The sequence below is a fragment of the Elephantulus edwardii genome, unplaced genomic scaffold (genome assembly GCF_000299155.1).
Source record: "Elephantulus edwardii isolate Elephantulus edwardi_28Jun2011 unplaced genomic scaffold, EleEdw1.0 scaffold00079, whole genome shotgun sequence".
NCBI lineage: Eukaryota > Metazoa > Chordata > Mammalia > Macroscelidea > Macroscelididae > Elephantulus > Elephantulus edwardii.
In genome coordinates, this window is record NW_006399829.1 from 13624187 (window position 1) to 13635548 (window position 11362).

At 40.2% G+C, this 11362-nt stretch overlaps 1 protein-coding gene and 1 pseudogene across 1 annotated transcript in view; both read right to left on the reverse strand.

The window, feature by feature from the left end:
• LOC102877270 overlaps positions 1-11019 on the reverse strand; it is a 20190-nt pseudogene extending 9171 nt beyond the window's left edge.
• Positions 1-11362, reverse strand: part of LOC102869995 (NADH dehydrogenase [ubiquinone] iron-sulfur protein 4, mitochondrial-like) — a 164603-nt gene that overhangs the window by 9513 nt on the left and 143728 nt on the right. The gene's annotated exons all lie outside the window — the stretch shown is intronic.

Genomic DNA, 11362 nt, shown 5'->3' on the forward strand with positions numbered 1-11362 from the left:
CTGGCTTTGACAAGCACTGTGGCATTTGGACAAGAACAAACTGGGAGGAGGGTAGAGAGAATAGTGCAACAAGGAATGAATGGAAACCCAAAATCTCTGTAAATGTTTATGAAAATTAATAAAATATAGAAAAAAAAGAACACTGTTTCTATGATAAAATTATTTCAGACTTCTATAAGGGAATTTAAAGAATTCATCTTTTTCAGCACATTTAGCAATTAAGTTAAACAATCTTCTATCCCAGATAGCTAAACATCTGAGACTAGAAGTTAGAGAAAACAGCTATATATTTAAAATAAGTTGTTCTGGTAGAAACGTATATATTTTCTGTAGCACATGCTATTATAAAATCTTACCACAGTCCACATTTTTTTTTAAAAATTTGTAACTTATTCTAAGTTGCAAGTAACTGAGACAGAAACTCTGTCCTGTCTGGTAGTGATTTAGCTGACCTCCTACTCATCTCCCCCTTTTATCCCATTTCAATTCATTGCAACATATAATCCATATAAACTGGAGTTTGCTTTGACTTATTCATTAGCTTGGTTATAACATCGGTCCAATTCCCTCATTGTATGAGTAAAATAACTTCTAAAGATCACATGTTCTTTTAATAGTTATATGGGGTCATATTTTATCGCTTTTTGAAATGATCTTTTAACAATTTTGGAAGTTACAATACGAAGCCCAAAAGATTTACTCAGTGAGCCAGGCAAACCTGTCAACACAGAAGTAATTACCTAGTGTGTAAACCCAGGCAAGTCTTTTCTTGACTCACAGAAGCGGCAAGAGAATTCATTGACTGTTTTGGGTTTTTTGTTTTTTAATTTGAATTTTAGCCCCTATTAATCTTGAAAATTGATTTTATGGTCTGACCATTTCAAGACTCTTGTAAATGGATTAATGGTTTAAAGAGATCATTTCTCTTTTGAGTGAAAAGAAGATAATCTAGTTTTTAGTCTTCCCTATTTTGAGATCAGATCCATTAACTATTTCTACTCACACAGATCAGAACAGATCCCTGGTATAAGAACTCAGTGCCATCACATTGATTCTGACTCATGGTAACTGTACAGGACAGAGCAGAACTGCCCTGTATTGTTTTTACTGTGTTTAGATGCTATTGACTTGGCTGTGGCTCAACAGCAACCCTACTTTCGGGAGAAGAAACACTGCTCGGTCCTGCATCATCCTCACGACAGCTTCTGTGTGTGAGCTCACTGTTGTACCTACTGCGTCAAATGATCTCCTTGAGTCTATTTTGACTAAACATGATGCCTTTCTTCAGGGACTGGTCTGTCCTAATAACATGTCCAAAGTAGATGAGGCCAAGTCTTACCATCTTTGTTTCTAAGGAATATCCTGGCTGCCCTTCCTCTAAGCCAGATTTATTTATTCTTTTGATAGTCCATGATGTATTCAATGTTCTTCACCAGCACCACAAATCAAAAGTCATTGTTATTCTTCAATCTTTACTCAGTGTCTGACTTTCACATGTGAACAACACGACTGAAAATACCATAGGTTAAATTAGGCACACCTTAGTCTTCAAAGAACTGTCCCACAAGGCTTCTAAATAAGAAAGCAGACTGCCACATCTTTTTCCCAGAGTGGCTGGTGGAATCAAATCCCTGATGTTTTGATTAATAGTCAAATACTTCACCATAGTTTCTGCCAGGGCTCATCAATCTTTGGTATGACATATATCACTCACGGCAGTCAAGTCAGAACTGATTCTCCAGAACCTCCACCAGGCTTTGAGGATTTAGATCTGATGGGGAAAATTGTTAATTTTTCTCTGAAGGAGTCACTGGCAAATTCAAACCAACAGAGGTGCCATCTTTGGGTGAGCAATGCCAACTCTCTACAGTCTCGATACCAAAGACTGAGGGCACTGCTATCAGATAAAATATTTGAAAAAAATTAAAACAGTTGAAATTCTAACACTTTCGCTGTGCTTGATTGAAAATATTGTCTTAAAGGAATTAACCTGGATCTTTACGTGGCTTAAATTAAGAACTTGTATGTCAGCTTGGAAGCAGGAGTGGCATCCACTTCTATAATAGCTTGTCTCTGGAAATCCTATGAACCTGGAGAAAGGATGAATGTCACACAAGTGTTAAGGACTTTTGTTCATAGGGTCGCTATGAGTTGCCTACGACTCGACAGCACTTAACAAAAACAACATAATGTCAGTAAGTAAATCTTTAGCAAACTAATAAATTATGATGTTGTGGAATACCACCAAGTCAGAACCAACCCAAAGCTGACCCTCTGGTGGATCTGAAGAGGCCATTAATTGTGAAGATGAGATTGCCCATCTTTCTCCCATAGAGCAGTTCGGGGACTCAAAATGCATGCCTTTGGGACTACAGTGAACCTTTTTACCACAAGGCCACCAGAGCTCCTAGTTTACTAACTAGAGCTTAATAACAAACAAAACAAAAAACCAGCTGCTTCTATTATCAGCATCAAAAACAAACAAAGATTTTTGTTACGTAGGTTCTTTCTAAATTTATACAAGTTCAATAACCAGATGTTACTGTTGTTATCTGTCATCGAGTCGCCTGCAACTCATAGCGACCCTATGTACAATAGCTCTAAACTCTGCCATGTTCTGAGCCTATCTTACTGACTCTGACACACCAACCTCCATTATCTCAGTTACTGTGTCAATCTGTCTCATCTGGGGTCTTCCTCTCCTGCGCCCTCTCTCCAATCTTCAAGCACAATGCTCTTCTCTAAGGACTTGTCCCTCCAGGTCTCAAAGTGTGTGAGACAGAATTTCAAAATCCTAGTCTCCATGGAGAAAATTGGTTTCACCCTGTTGGTGGTCCATGTACTCTTCTCCAGCACCACAGCTCAAAGTTATTGATGATTCTTCTTCTGTCATTCTTAATCACTGTTCCAGCTCTCTGATGCATAACAAGTAATTCGGAAGAGCATGTCCTTGATCAGGTGCACCTTATTTCCTAGACCGACATCATATTTAGCATTCAAAAGATTTGTGCTTGTTAGAGTTTTTAAATTTTCTACAATGTTAAATTTGTATACCAACATGTCTGGTATGAAAGTCAGACAAAAGTTTCCAAGAGACACAAAAAGAATAAGAGTTTTTTTTTTTTAGTACAGCCACACAGGAATAAGGAATATGCTGGGTAAATTTTGGTTGGTGAGCATTCCCTTATTTAGGATAAAGGGGAAATTCTGAACTAGGTTAAAATGAATAGTTAAGTCCTAATAATGCTGTTTCTTGTTATGTGCTGTCGAGTCGTTTGCGACTCATAGCGACCCTATGTACAACAGCCCTAAACCCTGCTCTATTCCTTTCCAATCTTATTGTCTTTGACACACATATCCCCATTATCCCAGTGAGTGAATCAATCCATCTCATCGAGGGTCTTCCTCTCCTGCGCTGTCCCTCCAACCTCCCAAGCATGACTTTTCTCTCCAAGGACTGGTCCCTCGTTGCAACATGTCCAAAGTATGTCAGACGAAGCCTCAGAATCCTTGCTTCCAAGAAGCAGCCTGGCCTCACCCTCTTCAGGACGAACTTGTTTGTTCTCCTAGCAGTCCATGATATATTCAATTCAATTCTCCAGCACCAAAGCTTAAAGGCATCAACTCTCCTTCGATCATTCCTAGTCACTGTCCAGCTCTCTGATACATGGCAAGTAACTGCAAAGACTATGGTGTGGATCAGGTGCACCTTAGTCTCTAGACTGACACTGTTGTTCCTCAGTACCTTGGAGAGGTCTCTGACAGCAGACTTTCCCAGTGCAATTCGTTTTTTAATTTCCTCGCTCTTGGTGCCAAGAAATGTTGACTGTAGAGGCAAGCAAACTGAAGCTGTGAACAATCGCAATCTCTTCATCATCCATCATAATGTTGACAATCAGCCCAGTGGTGAGAATCTTTATTTTCTTGATATTGAACTTCAATCCATATTGAAGGCTGTAGTCCTTGACCTTCCGCAGCAAGCACTTCAGGTCCTCCTCAGTTTCAGCAAGCAGGGTTGTGTCATCCGCATAATAATGCTTAGGTGTCTATTTTTGTGACTCCGACTCTTGGAAAGGTGAGTTATTTCCAAGAAATAGAAACGTGAGGTTTGCCAATATAGAGTTTGTTTGCTGTTGTTTTGTGAAGTAGGAACCAACTCAGAGCTGACCCTGCAGTGGGTTTTCAGAGGCACTAAGTCACATCATGGGTGGTAACTGCCTATCTTTCTTCTACACAGCAGCTGTTGGATTTGAACCGTGTGTCTTTGTGTTGGCACTGTGGCTTCTTACCACTAAGCTTAGGACATGCAATTGTTGTTATGTACTGTAGAGTAGCTTGCGACTCATAGCGGCCATATGTACAACAGCCCTAAACTCTGCTCTGTCCTATGCCAATTGCACTGTCTCTGACACTCCCATCCCAATTACCCCAGTCACTGAATCAATCCACCTCATAGAGGGCCTTCCCCTCCTGCGCTGTCCCGCCACCCTCCCAAGCATGATGTCCTTCTCCAAGGACCAGTCTCTCCTTATAACATGTGCAATGTATGTTAGAAGGAGCCTCAGAATCCTTGCCTCCAAGGAGCCACCTGGCTAAACCCTTTCCAGGATAAATCTGTTTTTCCCAGCAGTCCATGGTACTCTCAAGACTCTTCTCCAGCACCTCAGCTCAAAGGCCTCAATTCTCCTTCTATCCTCCTTGGTCATTGTCCAGCTCTATGATGCATAACAAGTGATTGCAAAGACCATGGCCTGTATCAGACACACCTTAGTCTCCAGAGAGACACCACTGCTCTTCAGTACTTTGGAGAGGTCCCTAATAGCAGACTTTCCCATGGCAATACACCTTTTAATTTCCTGGCTGCTGGTGCCAAGAGTGTTGATTGTGGAGCCAAGCAAACTAAAGCTGTGAACAATCTCAATCTCTTCACCATCCATACTGATGCTGCCGATTGGTCCAGTGGTGAGAATCTTTGTCTTCTTGACATTGAGCCTCAATCCATATTGGAGGCTGCAGTCCTTGACCCTCTGCAGCAAGCACTTCAGGTCCTCCTCAGTTTCAGCAAGCAGAGTTGTGTCATCTACATAACGCAGATTGTTGATAAATCGTCCACCAATCTTGACCCCACATTTTTCCTCATAGAGCCCAGCCTCCCAGATAATCTCTTCTGCATACAGGTTGAAAAGGTATGGAGGTAAGATGCATCCCTGGCGTACACCCTTCCCAATTTTGAACCATGCAGTGTTCTCTTGCTCTGTTCTGACGACTGCCTCCTGGTCCAAGTATAGGTTTTGCATTAGAACAATCAAGTGTTCTGGGATTCCATTTTTCTCAGAGCCAGCCACAGTTTGTTATGATCCACACAGTCAAACGCCTTTGCATTGTCAATGAAACAGAGATATATATTCCTCTGGTATTCCTTGCTTTCAGCTAAGATCCATCTAACATCAGCTACAATATCCCTAGTACCATGACCCCTTCTAAACCCAGCCTGGACTTCTGGTGAGATGAGATGGACTGGCATGAGGCATTTTGAGTCGGATGATCATATGATATATTACTCTGGAGATGAAAAGGTTAGAAAAAAGGGAGTTGCTTTCATAGTTAAGAAAGTCATTGCTAGATCCATCTTGAAGTACAATATTGTGAGTGACAAGATAATATCCATACGCATACAAGGAAGTCCAGTGAGCCAAGGAAGAGGATGTAGAAGATTTTTACCAACTTTTACAATCAGAGATCGATCGAACATGCAATCAAGATGCATTGATAATAATGGATGACTGGAATGCAAAAGTTGAGAATAGAGAAGATTCAGTAGTTGGAAAACATGGACTCGGTGACAGAAATGGAGCTGGAGAGAATGACTGAATTTTGCACAATCAATGACTTATTCATAGCAAATACATTTTTTAAGAGACATAAACACAGGTTATATACATGGATTTCACCTGATGGTATGCACAGGAAAGAGATCGACTACATCTGTGGAGAGAACCGCTAGAGAAGCTCAATATCAGTACATGCTATTAGTTTCCCTCATTTATATGTTTGGTATATTATGTTTCAGGATACTTATGTCATATCTCCAGAAATGACCTCAAGAAGAAAGACGGAAGTATGTCCAAATTTAATAGGTGAAATCTAGCAGCAAGGTTTCAGTTTGGCCCAGCAGTCTTAAGAGGCTTTTCAAAATGTAGTCTGGGAATCCGTCCAAAAACTTTCAAGAAAACACATGGCAAACTAACATTCTTACTCACTCATTGCCATACAGTAGGAACTGGCTCTAGTTGACCCTTTAGAAGGTTTTCAGAGGCTGTAAATTGTATGGGAGAGAAATGTCCAATTTTCTCCTGCAGAGCTGACAGTGGATTCAAGCTGCCCAAAGAATGTGTCTCTTTTGGGTTAGAAGTGCAACTCTCTACACACTACACTATCTTAACTCCCCTAACATTCTTGGTATTCACAAATAAATAAGCAGGTCATATAAGAGACTAAGCTTATTTTTTTTATTATGAATAACTTTTTTTACTTTATTATTATTTATCATTAAAAGAGGTTAGAATAGGGGAAATATGTTTCCACCAACTATGTATCATCTTCTAAGTTTTTCAGCTATTGTGTAACTCTTTGTAAATAATATAGAAATGACAGATACGCAAATTCTGCCTTATGTCCTGCTAGTACAGACTTGATTCTTCCTGTGTGCAAACTTTATAAGGAGTCTTCATTTATTTATTTTTATTCATTTCTCATTCATCTAAATAGTCTCTCTCTATATAAATTTGTAATAGGGTTCTCCTTTGAATGATTATAACATCTGCCTGATTTCCTCATAAGTACAATAAATTCTTTAATATGCATTTTATATCTGCACAACAGTCATCATTTTTATCTTGGGTCTGAAAATTGTCATTTACCATATAAAAAAGTGTGAAGATGAGACTCTCTAAGAGGCTTTAAATTAAATCAAAGTCAAGATCTTGCTAATGGTGTCCTCTTCAGGGATAATCTAAGAACTGTGTCACATCTCCTATTATTTCTCCCCCAGCTCCTCCACTCAAGTTGGACCTCTCTGTTTCCATCCCGGCTTCTATATTCTATTCAGAGGCAAGGTTTCCTCTCCAATAGACCCATTATCAATAGAATGCAGTTTCACAGCTTGTCCTGTGCCCTCTAGTTCCTGAAAGAAACTCTCCTCTATTTTGAGAATTTCAAAGAGTTTTTACAGCTAACTACAATGAGAACCAGGGGGTAAAATGACATACCAGGTGAAAGTCACAAAGTTTCAAATCAGATCAAAAGGAAAGGAAAAGCTATCTCTGGTTTTCATTAGCATGTAAATTGTAGTAGATCTTAGTCCCTTACCATCCAAGTTTCCACAAGCCATCAAGAGATTCCTCCTCCTTTCTACTCTTCCAACCCCTCAACAGAAGGACACCACAGAACACAAGGAAAGACAAAAGCCACATGGGTGAGAAAAGGGTGGGTGTTTTCATTACACCAAGAAGGGAAGTAAAGTTCATCTACATTTCACAGGGAAACTCAGTTATTCACTTCGCTTTCTACAAAGACAGTTACTTTGAAGAAGTGGAGTAGAGGAAGATGGTGAGCTCAAAGGGAAAGGTTTAGGACAGGGTCCCAGGGTTTAACTAAGAGGCGCAGGGGTATGTGTATTTTCTTTAATCTGTGTGTGAAATGTATTCGCTGAGGGAAAAGCAGGACTTGGGCATGGGAAACAAGGAAGCCATAAGGAGTTTCTTTCTCATTCCCCAAATTTACAACTAGAGGAAGTGAGATATACTAAGAGACCAAAACAGAGGGGTGGTGGCAGAAGTTTTCTGCAGCAGAAAGAAAAGGAAAGACAACATTTCATAGCTTAGAGATGAAGATACTGCTATAGAAAGAGATAGATCTCCACATCACCTTATTTGGTTAAGAAACTAAACACTTATGATTAATCTACAGGAAAGAATTGTAGAAATTTTTAAAAATTTTAAAAAAATACAAAATAAAAACTAAAAACTGTGAAAGTTGGGTAAGAGTTTTCCTGTATTTTTTGCACTGTTTAATGAATTAATAAATTATTTAAAAGATGTACATAACTGTATATTGCTAAACACATTAAATCAGCATAGCACATTAAATTAGCATTGTCTAATACAATGACAATGTGAACCAAATATTATTTTAAATTCTCTAGAATCTACATTAACAAATGAAACACTGAATACTTTGGATTTATCTGGAGGATACTATACTGAATGAAGTCAAGAGAACAAATATTGTGAGCTCACTATTATAAAAAAGCTAAGAAAAAGTTTACACAAAGAAACATTCTTTGATGGTTATGAGAGATAGGAGGTGAGAAAAAATTTAAAAAAATTTTAAAAATGTAAATAGATAAGAAACACATTAAGATTGGTGAAGGGAAAGGGAACATACAGTAAGATGATAATCAGTACAATGTCACTACAGAAAAAGACACAACAGAGGGCTAACGAAGGTAAACGTTACATACAAAACTAAAAAAGAAGTGAAATGAATTTTGTGTTTTATTTCGCCGAATATATCTGAAATGTTATTACTTTAACAAATAATCAAGATAAAAAATCACTAATATCTTTTCCATCCCACTAAGTCTCTGAAATTCAATATATGATTTGTCACTTAGAGTACATTTCAATTTAAATTGGACATATGTTAAGCATTAAATAGCCACATTTGGTTAGTGACTACCATATGGGACAATGTACATCTAGAGGATTCATTTGCAGTATCAACCAGAGTATGCTGTTAATCAGAACCAACTCATATCTGACTCTCTAGCAGCATTTCAGAGGCACAGGATATGTTCAATACTCCTTCCCAGCACCACAGCTCAAACGCATCAATTCTTTTGTCATTCTTAGTCACTGTCCAGCTCTCTGATGTATAGCATGCAATTGCGAAGATCATGGCCTGAATCAGGTGTAACTTAGTCTCTATTTCTCAACATTCTGAAAAGGTCCCTGAGAACAGATTTTCTGGGTGCCAAGAGTGTTGATTATAGAGCCAAGCAAGCTAAAATTTATTTACCTCAATCTCTTCTCACCCACCATAAAGCTGCCAATTGACCCAGCAGTGAGAATCTTTGTCTTCTTGATGTCAGCTTCAATCCATATTGAAAACTAGTCTTTGATCTTCTGCAGTAAGTACTTCAGGTCCTCTCCTCAGTTTCAGCAAACAAGGTTGTGTCGTCTGCATAATGCAAGTTATCACTGAGTGTTCCTCCAAGCCTGATGCCATACTCCATCTCATCAAGTCCCGTCTTTCCAATGATCAGTTCACATACAGATTGAAAAGATATAGAGACAGGGCACATCCCTGAACTGGTGGCCTACATAAAAAGCTGCGCTGCAATCCTGGAAGCAGGTGGTTTGAATCCACCAGCTGCTCCATGGGTGAAGGATGGATAATCTCCTCCTGTGTGGTTAACTGCTTCTGAAAACCTGCCTGAGAGTCATCTATGGGTCAGTTCTGACTCGATGGTACACAACAACAACAACAACAACAACAACAACAACAAAAACCTATCTGGAGGGTCATCTATCAATTTTTTCCAACTTGTGTGATGTATAAGAGACAAAACAGTGACCAAGCCTTAGATTGGCAGGCCTTACTGGTCAAAATTCCTGACTGATTCTATTTTTTGGAGTCTGTATCTACTGAGTGTTTTCAAGTTAAGACTTTTTTTATTCACTATATTAATTTCCCCCCTTTTTTCTATTTATTTTTATAATGGTCCTCAAAAGTTCTCTCCTGGAGAAGTAGAAGTCAAATTGGAAAGGTACTTGATTTCAACAGCAATAGTAACTTTTCACACTTGTGACTGCATGGCAACTGTAGTCATGAAGTCTTTGTGACCATTTAAAGAGACATTAACCAGGGACCTAACAGTTTAATTAGATTTCCTGTTATTAAATTCACATTATAGATCTGAAAAGAATAATTTTCAAGGTGTCAGACATGAAATATGGTACACTGCAAAGATAGAAACATTAATAAACTATCTCTGGTAAGTGATATTATGGCTTAATTTTTTAAAAAAAGTTCATTTTTAATAAAAATTTTTTTTTTCTCAGACAGTCTTTTTGTGCCTACACACACATGCGCATCAGCTGAGATCTTGTTGAAAGCAGCAATGTGGACACTGTACGTGCTCCTCAATCTTGGTGATCTCCTCCTCAAGCAGGCTGGTGCCAACCTTGTCATTTTCCACCACACACTGGCTCTGCAGCTTGTGGATGCTGCAGCACACCGGCACTAGCTTGGAACTCCCCCAGGGCAGCCTGTCCGGCTAGATGAAGTGCACGCAGGCCTCCAGTTGGGCCATGTCTGTCTCATCGCCCAGGGTTTGACGTCCAGCAGGGTGGACAACCTGGCCACCTGCATGGGCTTGTTAGCTTTTTTGTCAGCAGTACACCGTAGCTGCTCCTCCCACAGGTGGGCTGCCTCTTTGTCCTCCTCCTTGTCCCTGCCAAACAGGTACATGTCATTATCTTTGTTGTCCTCGGCTGGCGTGGCCGCTTTCTTGGCTGGGGGATTCACTTGGTGCATCGGAGACACGTGCTGAGTCTGAAGGCCCCTGGCGCGGTGGGTAGGCGAGCTCTTCTCTAGCATGCTCCGCCGGACATCCAGCTTGGAAAGGGCTTGCTGCAGGTCCTGCACTACACTGCACAGGCTCTAGTTCTCCAGCTCCAGGCCCCCGATGTGAACAAGCAGCTCACTGTAGTAACTTCCAACCCCACTGGATGCCCCAGTGCTCCCCAACAGGTATCTCTGGGTATTTTCCCGACCTCGAACAATGTCCTGGAGGATCACGCTGGCACCTTTCTCCAGGTGGGATGAGCTGGCCATCAGACCATTCATCTGCTTGTAGAACTTGCATTTGGCATCACTGTACTTGAACTTATCAGAACAGACCTAGTGTATGAGGAAGTTTGTGGTCATTTTTCCGGCACCTGCTAAGGACGCAGCGACCACGATTCAGGAGCGCAGCACAGCGCTTTGAGGAAAGGGCTAATCAAAATATTTTCAAGACTAAGCGTGTGTCGGAGACAGTGCAACCGGCACAGGACAAAGGAGAGTTTAGGGCTGTTGTACATAGGGTCGCTATGAGTAGCAAGCAACTCGACGGCACAAAACAACAACAAGAAGGTGGACTTGACCCACATGCATGTGAAAGCTGGACTACTGTCATACATATATGCCTAATCATATACTCCTTTTTTTTTTCATTTCAGTGAACATCTACAGAGAGTTTGGAATTCCATTCATTCATTGTTGCACTTTTCTCCCCCCCACCCCCCATTCGCCCCTC